Raw genomic sequence first — 12,514 nt, 5'->3', positions numbered from 1 at the left:
TTCCCTTCTCCAGGGGATCTTCCCAACCCAGGGACTGAACCCAGGTCTCCCGCATTGCAGGGAGATTCTTTACCAGCTGAGCCACAAGGGGAGCCCCATGATGTCCTACTGCCCCACAATCTGTTGTTCCTCTCTGACTCCATCTTTCATTACTCTCCCCAGCCCTCCATTTTCTAAAATTTTTTTAGCTCCCTGACTCGGGATCCAACCCATACGCCCTACATTGGGAGCACTGAGTCTTAACCACCGGACTGCCAGGGAAGTCCTCCCCAGCTCTTGCTGTTTCTCCAACCTCCTTGCCTGCTTCTCTTCAGAGCCTTTGCATTTGCTGTTCCATCTGCCTGGAACACCCTTCCTCCAAATAGCTGAATAACTCTCTTACCATCTTTGGACTTTACTTTAAATGCCATCTTCTCATTGAGACTTTCCTCAAATATGGTTTTTATTTTCTTAACATTTTTATATTTAATTCTGATTCCAATTTCTTAATTCTAATTTACAGGGTTAAAAGATATGTATCCATACAATTACCACGCCAGTTTGCTGAAGTTTCTCACGGCCCAGGGATTTATCCTAAGGAGACTGAACTTTGTATTTGTGACCTTTGTATTAGTGATACATTAAATTCTTAATTAATAGCTATGTACCTTTAAAAGGGGGCTTCCCTAGTGTTTCAGCAGTAAAGAACATGCCTGCCGATGCCAGAGACACAGGAGATGCAGGTTCGATCCCTGGAGGAGGAAATGGCATTCCACTCCAGTATTCTTACCAATGTTCCACGGACAGAGGAGCCTGGCAGCCACAGTCCATGGGGTCACAAAGAGTCAGACATGACTGAGCACACACACACCTTTAAAAAGATGGTCTTCTAGCCCACAATCGTAATAAGAGTTATATTTGTTACCTAAATCTTTCCTTTACTTGTGGAAATGCATGTCTATTCCTTCTATTCCAAAGACTTTTTAACTTCAGTTCAGTCGCTCAGTCGTGTCCGAATCTTTGCAACCCCATGAATTGCAGCACGCCAGGCCTCCCTGTCTATCACCAACTCCTGGAGTTCACCCAAACTCTTGTCTATCGAGTCGGTGATGCCATCCAGCCATCTCATCCTCTGTCGTACCCTTCTCCTCCTGCCCCCAATCCCTCATAGCATCAGAGTCTTTTCCAATGAATCAACTCTTCGCACGAGGTGGCCAAAGTATTGGAGTTTCAGCTTCAGCATCAGTCCTTCCAAAGAACACCCAGGACTGATCTCCTTTAGATGGACTGGTTGGATCTCCTTGCAGTCCAAGGGACTGAGTCAAGAGTCTTCTCCAACACCACAGTTCAAAAGCATCAATTCTTTTTAACTTAATGATTCCTAAAATATGTATATTGTCTTTTTCATCCACGTTTAAAGATCTTGAACTTGGTGGGAATCATTAATTCTTTAATATTCTTAGGACTGTTATAGATTAATCTCTTACAGATATTTAAAATGTTTCAAATTAAATTTTTATGTATTTATTTTTGGCTGCACTGGGTCTCTCTTGCTGTGTGTGAGTTTTCTGTAATTGTGGCAAGCGGGGGCTACTCTCTAGTTGTATCTGAAATCTCCCTGGGCCAGAGACTGAACCCATGTTGTGGCAGGTGGATTCCCAACCACTGGACCACCATGGAAGTCCTCAACTGAATTTTGACTGTCTGCATGAACTAGTATAACTAGCTGTTTCAACTTATAAGGTCAATCTACTGAAAGAAAATTTGAAACATATTACCCATTTCCATGACTTAATCACATACTTTGAGAATAACCTAAACCTTTCCTGATGACTCAAGAATACAATTATGGCTCTTTCCTTCCGAGAAGGCTGCAGAGGCAGACTATACAGCCATGGCCAAGATAAAGGCTCAAGACCTTCATGGCAAGAAGAATGAGGAGCTGCTGAAAAAGTTGGAAGACCTGAAGGTGGAGCTATCCTAGCTACGTGTGGCTAAAGTGACAGGCAGTGAGGCTTCCAAACTCTCCAAGATTCTCATTTTTAAATCCATCGCCAGTGTACTCACCATCATTAACCAGACTCAGAAAGAGAACCTCGGGAAATCTGTAAGGGTAAGAAGCCTCTGATCTGCGACCCAAGAAAGCACGAGCCATGCACCAAGCATGAACAGAACCTGAAGACCAAGCAAGAGGCAGCGGTGGAAAGAGTGGCTGTTCCCACTCTGGGAATACGCGGTCAAGGCCTGAGCATCCAGGCATCAATAAAACAAGCAAACTGGCAAAAAAAAAATAAAAAGTACAATTATGAATGCAAGTTACGTTAATGCTTTGTAGGTGTAAATATTAGTATATCGAGTTGTAACTACCCCAATTTATAGCACAGTTCCTATTTTCTTGGAAAAATTCCTGTGTATCACTTCTGTTTTTCAGTCTCTATGCCTTTATTTAGTTCCTCACCATTTCTTACTTTGACAACTGCATTAAGCCTTTAAGTTAATCTCCCTGGCCCTGCCTCTCCCACTATTTCTCCAGGCTGTTTTGGGTTTTTTTTCAGGGTATACAAACTGGCTCATCATAACAATAATACCTAATAATTATTGAGCCCTAACTGCATGGTGAGCCACTAAGATATTAAAAAGCAAAGATATTACTTTGCTGACAAATGTCCGTCTAGTCGAAGCTATGGTTCTTCCAGTAGTCATGTATGGACGTGAGAGCTGGACCGTAAAGAAGACAGAGCACCGAAGAATTGATGCTTTTGAACTGTCATGCTGAAGAAGACTCTCGAGAGTCCCCTGGACAGCAAGGAGATCAAACTAGTTAATCTTAAAGGAAATCAACCCTGAATACAATATGCTCTGCAAGGGCTGATGCTGAAGCTGAAGCTCCAATACTTTGGCCACCTGATGTGAAAAGCCGACTCATTGGAAAAGACCTTGATGCTGGGAAAGATTGAAGGCAGAAGGAGAAGAGGGTGACAGAGGATGGGATGGTTGGATGGCATCATTGATTCAATTGTCATGAACTTGGGCAAACTCCAGGAGATGGTGAGGGACAGGGAGGCCTGGCGTCCTGCAGTCCATGGGGTCGCAAAGAGTCAGACATGACTTGGCGACTGAACAACAAATGGCATGCTAGGCTTCCCAGGTGGCGCTAGTGGTGAAGAAATCATGCGTCTCCTGCCAGTTCAGGAGAGGCAAGAGACACTGGTTCCATCCCTGGGTTGGAAAGATCCCCTGGAGCAGGAAATAGCAACCCACTCCAGTATTCCTGCCTGGGAAATCCCACGGACAGAGTAGCCTGATCCATGGGGTTTCAAAGAGCTGGACATGAATGAGCACACACCCACCCACCTGCTTGCTAGGCATTTTGCATACATTATGGTCAGAAAAAAAGTGCAGGACTTAAAAGAGTGCTGGTTTGGGGTCAGTCAGCCTGAATTCCAGTCTGTGTTCCCTTGCTTCATGTGCAGTCTTGGAGATTTTGTTTTTATTCCTCCGTGCCTCTGTTTCTTGATCTAGACCATGTGAATCACAGTAGCACGTATTTCATGAGGCTGTTGTGAGGACTGAAATAAGATAATGGGTGTAAAATGCTTACTACTGTGCTTAGTAAACCTTCAAATATTAGCTATTTACTTTTATGAAGATATAACTCATAGACCATAAAATTCACCTTTTAAAGTGTACAATTCAGTGTTTTTTAGTGTACTCACAAAGTTATGCAGCCATCACTACTCTCTAATTATAGAACACTTGACTGCATAAAGAAACCGCACATCCATTAATAACCCCTGACAACACTAACCTACTCTCTGTCTCTCACCTGCCCATGCTGGATATTTCATATAAACGAAATCATAAAATATATGGTGTCTTGTGACCGGCTTCTTTTGCTTAGCTTGAAGTTTTTCAGTTTCATCCATGTAGTAGCAAATAGGAAATCAGTTTTTCATTCCTTTTTAATGGCTGAATAACTTTCCATTGTATGGATCTACCACATTTTGTTTGTCCATTTCCCAAATGTTGATGGACATTGGGTGGTTTCTGCCCTTTCACTGTTATGAATAATGCTGCTATAAACATTTGTATACAAATTTCTATGGGCATATATAGTTTCATTTCTCTTAAACATAAACATAAACCTGGGAGTGGAATTGCAGAGTCTTGTGGTAACTCTGTGTTTAATCATTTAGGAACTACCAGGCTGTTTTCCAAAATGGGTGTACCATTTTACATTCCAACTGGCAGTACGTGAAGGTTCTGATTTCTACACATCCTGGCCAACACTTGTTATTTTCCTGTGTGTGTGTGTGTTTATAGTAGTCAGCCTAATGGGTGTGAAGTCATATCTCACTATGACTTTTACTTGCATTTCCTTAATGACTCCTGATGCTAAACATATCTTCACATGCTCATTGTCGTTTGTCTTTATTTCTTATTGCTGTTAATCTTACTTATCTTAGCTATTATCTTACTTAATCCTCTCAACAGACTTCGTTAGCACCTCTTAACAGTCAGTATCTCCATTTTACAAAAAGGAAACTGGTGCTTAGGGTTAAGTAACTTGACTAAGTCACATAGCTAGTCATTGGTAGACCTATAACTATGTCACTCTTCTTAAAATCCTTCAAAAGTGTCCAGACCCACAGAAGTGGAGGGGTTTCAGGAGCTGGCACCTACATACTGTTCTCTGTTCATCTCCCACTGTCCCTTCACAGACCCTGAGTCTCTAGCCACAGCAAACTTTTTTGAAGAGGTCATGCTTTTTAATACTTGTTGTGCCTCTGCCCTTTGGGCTTCTGTCTAGAATGCCCTTTGTCCTCTTGTCCATTATGAACTTTTATTCATCCTTCAAGACTCGACTGTTACTGCCTTTTGGAAGCTTTTGTGGACTTGCTTCTTAGGTGGCACTAGTGGTAAAGAACCCTCCTGCCAATGCAGGAGACTTAAGAGACGTGGGTTCAATCCCTGGATCAGGAAGATCCCCTGGAGAAGGGCATCGCAACCCACTCCAGTATTCTTGCCTGGGGAATCCCATGGACAGAGGAGCCTGGCAGGCTACAGTCCATACGGTCGCAAAGAATTGGACGTGACTGAGGCGACTTGGCATGCATGCATGTGGACACTGCCAGGCAAAGTCATTTGCTTCCTTGGTTTTATAGTTTCCTTCTCCTAGGAGTACTTTCTTTCTCTTTCTTTCTCTCTCTGCGGATAGACATTGAGGCATTGTAGAGCTCTGATCTTCGATGTGTCATCAGGTTTGTATTCCCAGGGCCAGGGATCTCCTGGCATTGAGCAGGTGCTCAATAAATAGATATTGAATGAATATGTTTCACATTTCATAATATCTGTTCTCATGAAAATAAAAGATATTTTTCTTTAAAAAAAGGGAAAGAGAGACTTGCCTGGTGGTCCAGTGGCTAAGACTCTGCACATTCAATGCAAGGGACCCAAGTTCCATCCCTGCCCAGGGCACTAGATCCCACATGCCACAGCTGAGTTTTCATGCCAAAACTAAAGATCCCAAGTGTTGCAGCTAAGACCTGACACAGCCAAAAAATAATATTTTTTTTAAAAAAAGAACAAAATATATATGACGGTTAAAGTCGCTCAGTCATGTCCGACTCTTTGCAGGCCCCATGGACTATATAGTCCATGAGATTCTCCAGAATACTGGAGTGGGTAGCCGTTTCCTTCTCCAGGGGATCTTCCCAACCCAAGGATTGAACTGGGGTCTCCTGCATTGCAGGTGGATTCTTTACCAACCAAACCATCAGGGAAGCCCAAAAATATATATAGCTGTATGATTTTCAGAACAGTGTAAAAGTAGTTATTGCATCAAAGCATGAAGTTTCTTTCTTTCCATTGTTTTTCTAACTCTTCAGTAAATCTCCATTGCTCTTGAGTCCTGGACTTTCTGCAGCATCTGAACTGTCGAAGGTACAGCAAACACCTTTGTATTGGCTTCAGGGCCCTCTGTCTCGCTGGTTGTTGGATAAGGTGAAACACAGCGTTCTTATAATTTCAGCATATTGCGGGGGGAACTTTATTCCAAAATCTTTTTTTATCATCAGAATACACTTTTTTTTTTTTTAAACGCAGAATACACTTCACAGCAAACCAGGCCATAATTTTATCTAAGACCTTCTTAATAAGTACATTAGAATAGCATTCTAAGCCTAAACATTAAAATTTTAAACTTCCAATTTTCAAATCTTACAGAGTACTGATCTCATTCTCATGAAGTCTCCTTTCTGATAACATTTTAAAAACAATCTAAATTTTAAATAAGTGTCTAAGTGTCTGTTAATGGACGAATGGATAAATAAAATGTGGTTTATATATAATGGGATAATATTCGGTCATGACAAAAAAGAAATCCTGTCATGTGTGACAACATGGATGGACCCAAAAAATAATATGCTAAGTGAATTAAGCTAGGTAGAGAAAGATAAATACTGCGTGTTATCACTTATATGTGAAATCTGAAAACTCCAACTCATAGAACAGAGTAGAAAAGTAGTCAGGGACTGGAGGGTGGGAAAAATAGGGTGAGATTGCTAAAAAGGCACAAAATTTTCAGCTATAAGATGAATAAGTTCTGAGGCTCTAATGTATAACATAGAGATATATGTTATATATCTATAGTTGATAACACTATATTGTACAACTGAAATTTGCTAAGGGAGCAGAACTTAAATGTTCTCACCAAAAAAAAGAAAGAAAAGGTAAAGATGGCTCAGTGGTCAAGAATCTGCCTGCCACTGCAGGAGATGCAAGAGACACAGGTTCTATCCCTGGGTTGGGAAGATCCCCTGAAGGAGGAAATGGCAATCCACTCCAATATTCTTGCCTGGAAAATCCCATGAACAGAGGAGCCAGGTGGGCTGCAGTTCATGGGGTCACAAAGAGTCAGACACAACTCAGCAAATCAGCATGCATAATTAACTAGGTAGGAGGAATCCTTTTACAATGTATATGTATATCAGATACCATAATGTACACTTTAATATCTTACAAATTTATTTGTCAGTTCTATCTTAATGAAGCTGAAAAAAAAAATCTGAAGAACACACCCTGGTTTATCAGTTTAGTTCAGTAGCTCAGTTGTGTCCGACTCTTTGTGACCCCATGGACTGCAACATGCCAGGCCTCCCTGTCCATCACCAACTCCTGGAGTTTACTCAAACTCATGTCTGTTGAGTCAGTGATGCCATCCAACCATCTCATCCTCTGTCGTCCGCTTCTCTTCCCGCCTTCAATCTTTCCCAGCATCAGGGTCTTTTCAAATGAGTTAGCTTTTCGCAAGTAGGTGGCCAAAGTATTGGAGTTTCAGCTTCAACATCAGTCCTTCCAATGAACACTCAGGACTGATCTCCTTTAGGATGGACTGGTTGGATCTCCTTGCAGTCCAAGGGACTCTCAAGAGTCTTCTCCAACACCACGGTTCAAAAGCATCAGTTCTTTGGCACTCAGCTTTCTTTATAGTCCAAGTCTCACATCCATACATGACTACTGGAAAAACCATAGCTTTGACTAGACGGACCTTTTTTGGCAAAGTAATGTCTTTGCTTTTTAATATGCAGTCTAGGTTGGTCATAACTTTGTTTCCAAGGAGTAAGCATCTTTTAATTTCATGGCTGCAGTCACCATCTGCAGTGATTTTGGAGCCCCCCAAAATAAAGTCAGAGCATAATTAATGAGGTAGTATTTGTAATGGGAAAATGGCAAAAATTGTTACTAGAAAATTACTCTTCCTTAGGGTGAGACCCACAAAAACTAGTTAGAGTAACTAATTAGTTGGCTAGTTTGCTATCCTCAGATACACTGTGGTTCTGAAATGGTCACTCTCTCTGTGTATACATATATGATGAAACCAGTCAGATCTTTTCTGTGACCACTTGTGTGTAAGTTAAAATTCTTGAGGTCACAATAAAATGTATAGTAATAAAACTATAAAATGTTTACATTTTCTGCTCAATTAAAGCAGTGTTTTAAAGTGGTCTGCATAACTAGTAATATTACTGTGATAATAGCTAACATCTCTCAGGGGCTTTTTCTAAGACTGCTGCTGCTAAGTTGCTTCAGTCGTGTCCGACTCTGCGACCCCATAGACAGAAGCCCACCAGGCTCCCCTGTTCCTGGGATTCTCCAAGCAAGAATGCTGGAGTGGGTTGCCATTTCCTTCTCCAATGCATGAAAGTGAAAAGTCAAAGTGAAGTCGCTCAGTCGTGTCTGACTCTGAGTGACCCCATGGACTGCAGCCTACCAGGCTCCTCCGTCCATGGGATTTTCCAGGCAAGAGTACTGGAGTGGGGTGCCATCGCCTTCTCCGTTTCTAAGACAGTCACTATTATAAGCACTTTCAGTTCAGTTTAGTTCAATCACTCAGTTGTGTCCAACTCTTTGCGACCCCATGTACTGCAGCAGGCTTCCCTGTCCATCACCAACGCCCAGAGCTTACTCAGACTCATGTCCATAGAGCTGGCAATGCCATCCAACCATTTCATCCTCTGTCGTCCCCTTCTGCCTTCAATCTTTCCCAGCATCAGGGTCTTTTCCAATGAGTCAGTTCTTTGCATCAGGAGGTCAGAGTATTGGAGTTTCAGCTTCAGCATCAGCCCTTCCAATGAATATTCAGGACTGATTTCCTTTAGGCTTGACTGTTTTGATCTCCTTGCAGTCCTCGGGACTCTTCAAAAGCATCGATTTTTTGTCACTCAGCTTTATAATCCAACTCTCACATCCATACATGACTACTGGAAAAACCAGTACTTTACTTAGATTATCTTTTCATTTACTATGTCCCATAACTGGAAAATATTATTGCTAGTCCCATTTTATAGATGAAGAAACTAAGGTACAGGGACATTAACATCCCAGGAAGGTTCATGTATGGCAGAGCCAGAATTTGCACCGAGGCAGTCTGATTCCAGAGCATGTATCGTCAAGCACACTGCTCAGCACTGCAGCTCACAGACAAACCAGTCACCCTTCTGCCTACGTATTGAGGCAACTGATGTGCTAATATGTCATCTGGGCCCAGTTGCAGGAAAGAGAGACCACTCCAGCATTTTAGTCTGTTTGCAGAATCACTTGAAGGGCTGGGAGGCGTGGGCCTTCAGAAATTGTTCCCAGCACCAGACTACCTATCAGGCCCTCCAGGGGAGGGTCTCAGGAGGCCACCCCAGCCACATCTGAGTTCCAGGTGACATTGCTTGCTGCAGTTCAAGGGTCAGGAAATTGCTGTTCTGAAACTGCCCCTCAACACCCACCAACTAGTGACGGCTGTCTCCACCAAACTTGTCTCTTGACAGCTGTGAGGTTCGGGACGCTGGAACACTGCAGAAAAACCCAATGTTTCCATAAATGTGCTTGCCAGCATCAACAGCCAGAAGAGCAGAAAGATGGCTCCCGCCCCATTTCTGCCTTCCAAATCTCACGAAACAGCTGACAGATAGACCCCATTTCACATGGGGAAACATAACTGTAGAGGAGTCTGGGAAATGGACATTTTAATTTTCCACAAGGAAGTTAGAAAGGATGCTGGGGGTTAATACTCAAATCTACTCAGATAATTTTCTGCTAGGGTAGAATTTGGTGGTTGTCACTAAAGATGACATTTCATCAGTATATATAAACTGTTTCTGGTACAGACTATGTTCAAAAATCAGTTCTCTTTTAAAAAGCCCCAGAATTAACTTTACTTGCCTCTGTACAGACCCAGTACAGTGGACAGTGCCAGTTAGTTTTCTTAAATAACATTGTTGAAATAGTTAAAGCTAAATAGTTATAGCTATTAAAGCTATCCAAGTGAATACCCTTTACTGAGTGCCCTTCTCACTCATTGGGGCTAGGAGTGGATGAGCTTTTAGGGTTGGGAGGAGTTGTTCTCAAAAGTTATTGGGCTTCCCTGGTGGCTCAGTGGTAAAGAATCCTCCTGCCAATGCAGGGATCGGAGATTCGATCCCGAGTCCAGGAAGATCCAACGTGCCATGAAGCAACTGAGCCTGTGCGCCGCAACTGTTGAGCCTGTGCTCTAGAACCTGGGAGCCACAGCTGCTGAATCCTGCACACTGGAGAGTTCATTCTCCACAGCAAGAGAAGCCACTGCAAAGAGAGCGGCCTCCGCTTGCTGCAACTAGAAAAAAGCCCATGCGGCAACAAGGACTCAGCACAGCCAAAAAAAAGAAAACAGGTTATTTATTTTGTTGCCCTAACTACAGAGTCCTAGTTTACCTCTAAATTAGACCCTACTGTTTTAATGATGGGTATTTCTTAAAATCCTTTTCATAGCCAACTCTATTCTTTGCTGTACTTCAAATGTAGACACATAAAAAGTGTTGATAACCCATCTCCACAGGTTTGCTGCTTCCCAGCTCCCTCACCTTTGCTCTCAGCTTGTTTTTTGTCCCTTTATTTAAAAAAATTTTTTTAAAGTCTCCCATTCTTCCCAGCTGTAGAGACTGTGGGAATTTTTTTTTTATATAAACTTTGCCAATCCTAAGAGGAAATCACATTACACTTTATGGAATACTCAGGTCATCTTGGCTCTTTTCTCTTTTGGTTGCTGCTCAAAATTTTGTGTTGTTGTTAACTTCCAGGTCAGTGTTTTGAATGCTTTAATTTGCCAGAATTCAGACCTCCTCATGAGTGGGTAACTGATGTGTTTATTTTATTAACTAAAGTATATTTGAGCAGTTATCTTTTGTCTGGTGGTGTTTTCAGGATTCTTATTTAAAAGTTATTTCATTTCATTTTATTCTTCATAACTGCTTATATTTAAAATTTTTTCTACAAGTATATAATGCTTTTATTTTATTTTTAAATTTAATTAATTCATTTATTTCTGACTGTGCTGGGTCTTCACTGCTGTGTGGGGGCTATTCTCTGCAGCATGCAGGCTTCTCATTGCAGCGGCTTCTCTTGCTGCGGAGCACAGGTTCTAGGGAGCGTGGGCTTCAGTAGCTGCAGCGCTCAGGCTCAGTAGTTGTGGCGCACAAACTTAGTTGCTCTGTGGCACGTGAGATCTTCCTGGACCAGGGATCAAACGTGTATCCCCTGAATTGACAGGCAGATTCTTTACCACTGAGCCACCAGGGAAGCCCTATAATACCTTTTTAAAATTAGAAATAACCTGTATTACTTTAAAAATGATTTTATTAATTTAGTCAAAATTATTTTGATGGTAATTCTTAGCTTAATTGATTGATTTAAAAAGCATTTAATTCATTTTTCCACTGCCTATGAACGTAAAGCCTTAACAGTCTCTACATTAACAAAACTTCATCAATGACCAAAATAGTTGAACAAATTTTTTTTTTTTTTTTGGTAATGAAAAAGGTTTGGATTCAAGTAGAAACGCATGGGCTCAGTTGCTCTATGGCATGTAGGATCTTCCCATAGCAGGGATTGAACAAGTGTCCCATGCATTGCAAGGTGGACTCTTCACCGGTGGACCACCAGGGAAGCCCAAAACTGAAACATTTTTAATACAAGAATTAAATTTGCAGCTGCTCCTGCAAATTGAGAGACACTGGTTCAGTCTGGCAAACAAATGAAAGATCTGGGTGACTGTAATATGCCAAAGCCTTTGACTGTGTGGATCACAATAAACTGTGGAAAATTCTGAAAGAGATGGGAATACCAGATCACCTGCCCTGCCTCTTGAGAAACCTATATGCAGGTCAGGAAGCAACAGTTAGAACTGGACATGGAACAACAGACTGGTTCCAAATAGGAAAAAACGTACATCAAGACTGTATATTGTCACCCTGCTTATTTAACTTATATGCAGAGTACATCATGAGAAACGCTGGGCTGGAAGAAGCACAAGCTGGAATCAAGATTGCTGGGAGAAATATCAATAACCTCAGATATGCAGATGACACCACCCTTATGGCAGAAAATGAAGAGGAACTAAAAAGCCTCTTGATGAAAGTAAAAGAGGAGAGTGAAAAAGTTGGCTTAAAGCTCAACATCCAGAAAACTAAGATCATGGCATCTGGTCCCATCACTTCATGGGAAATAGATGGGGAAACAATGGAAACAGTGTCAGACTTTATTTTGGGGGGCTCCAAAATCATTGCACATGGTGATTGCAGCCATGAAATTAAAAGACGCTTACTCCTTGGAAGGAAAGTTATGACCAACCTAGATAGTATATTCAAAAGCAGAGATATTACTTTGCCAAAAAAGGTCCATCTAGTCAAGGCTATGGTTTTTCCAGTGGTCATGTATGGATGTGAGAGTTGGACTGTGAAGAAAGCTGAGTGCCAAAGAATTGATGCTTTTGAATTGTGGTGTTGGAGAAGACTCTTGAGAGTCCCTTGGACTACAAGGAGATCCAACCAGTCCATTCTAAAGGAGATCAGTCCTGGGTGTTCTTTGGAAGGACTGATGCTAAAGCTGAAAGTCCAATACTTTGGCCACCTCATGCAAAGAGTTGACTCATTGGAAAAGACTCTGATGCTGGGAGGGATTGGGGGCAGGAGGAGAAGGGGATGACAGAGGATGAGATGGCTGGATGGCA

The 12,514-nt window shown here is 41.9% G+C and overlaps 1 protein-coding gene and 1 pseudogene across 1 annotated transcript in view; both read left to right on the top strand.

Annotated features, from left to right (window-relative positions):
* The window catches only part of ZBTB8A (zinc finger and BTB domain containing 8A), a 58,830-nt gene that overhangs the window by 2,603 nt on the left and 43,713 nt on the right, over window positions 1-12,514 (top strand). The gene's annotated exons all lie outside the window — the stretch shown is intronic.
* On the top strand, window positions 1,258-2,669 carry LOC112582949 (annotated as a pseudogene).

The sequence above is a fragment of the Bubalus bubalis genome, chromosome 2 (genome assembly GCF_019923935.1).
Source record: "Bubalus bubalis isolate 160015118507 breed Murrah chromosome 2, NDDB_SH_1, whole genome shotgun sequence".
Classification (NCBI taxonomy): Eukaryota; Metazoa; Chordata; class Mammalia; order Artiodactyla; family Bovidae; genus Bubalus; species Bubalus bubalis.
This window is presented reverse-complemented; position numbering and strand designations above follow the sequence as displayed.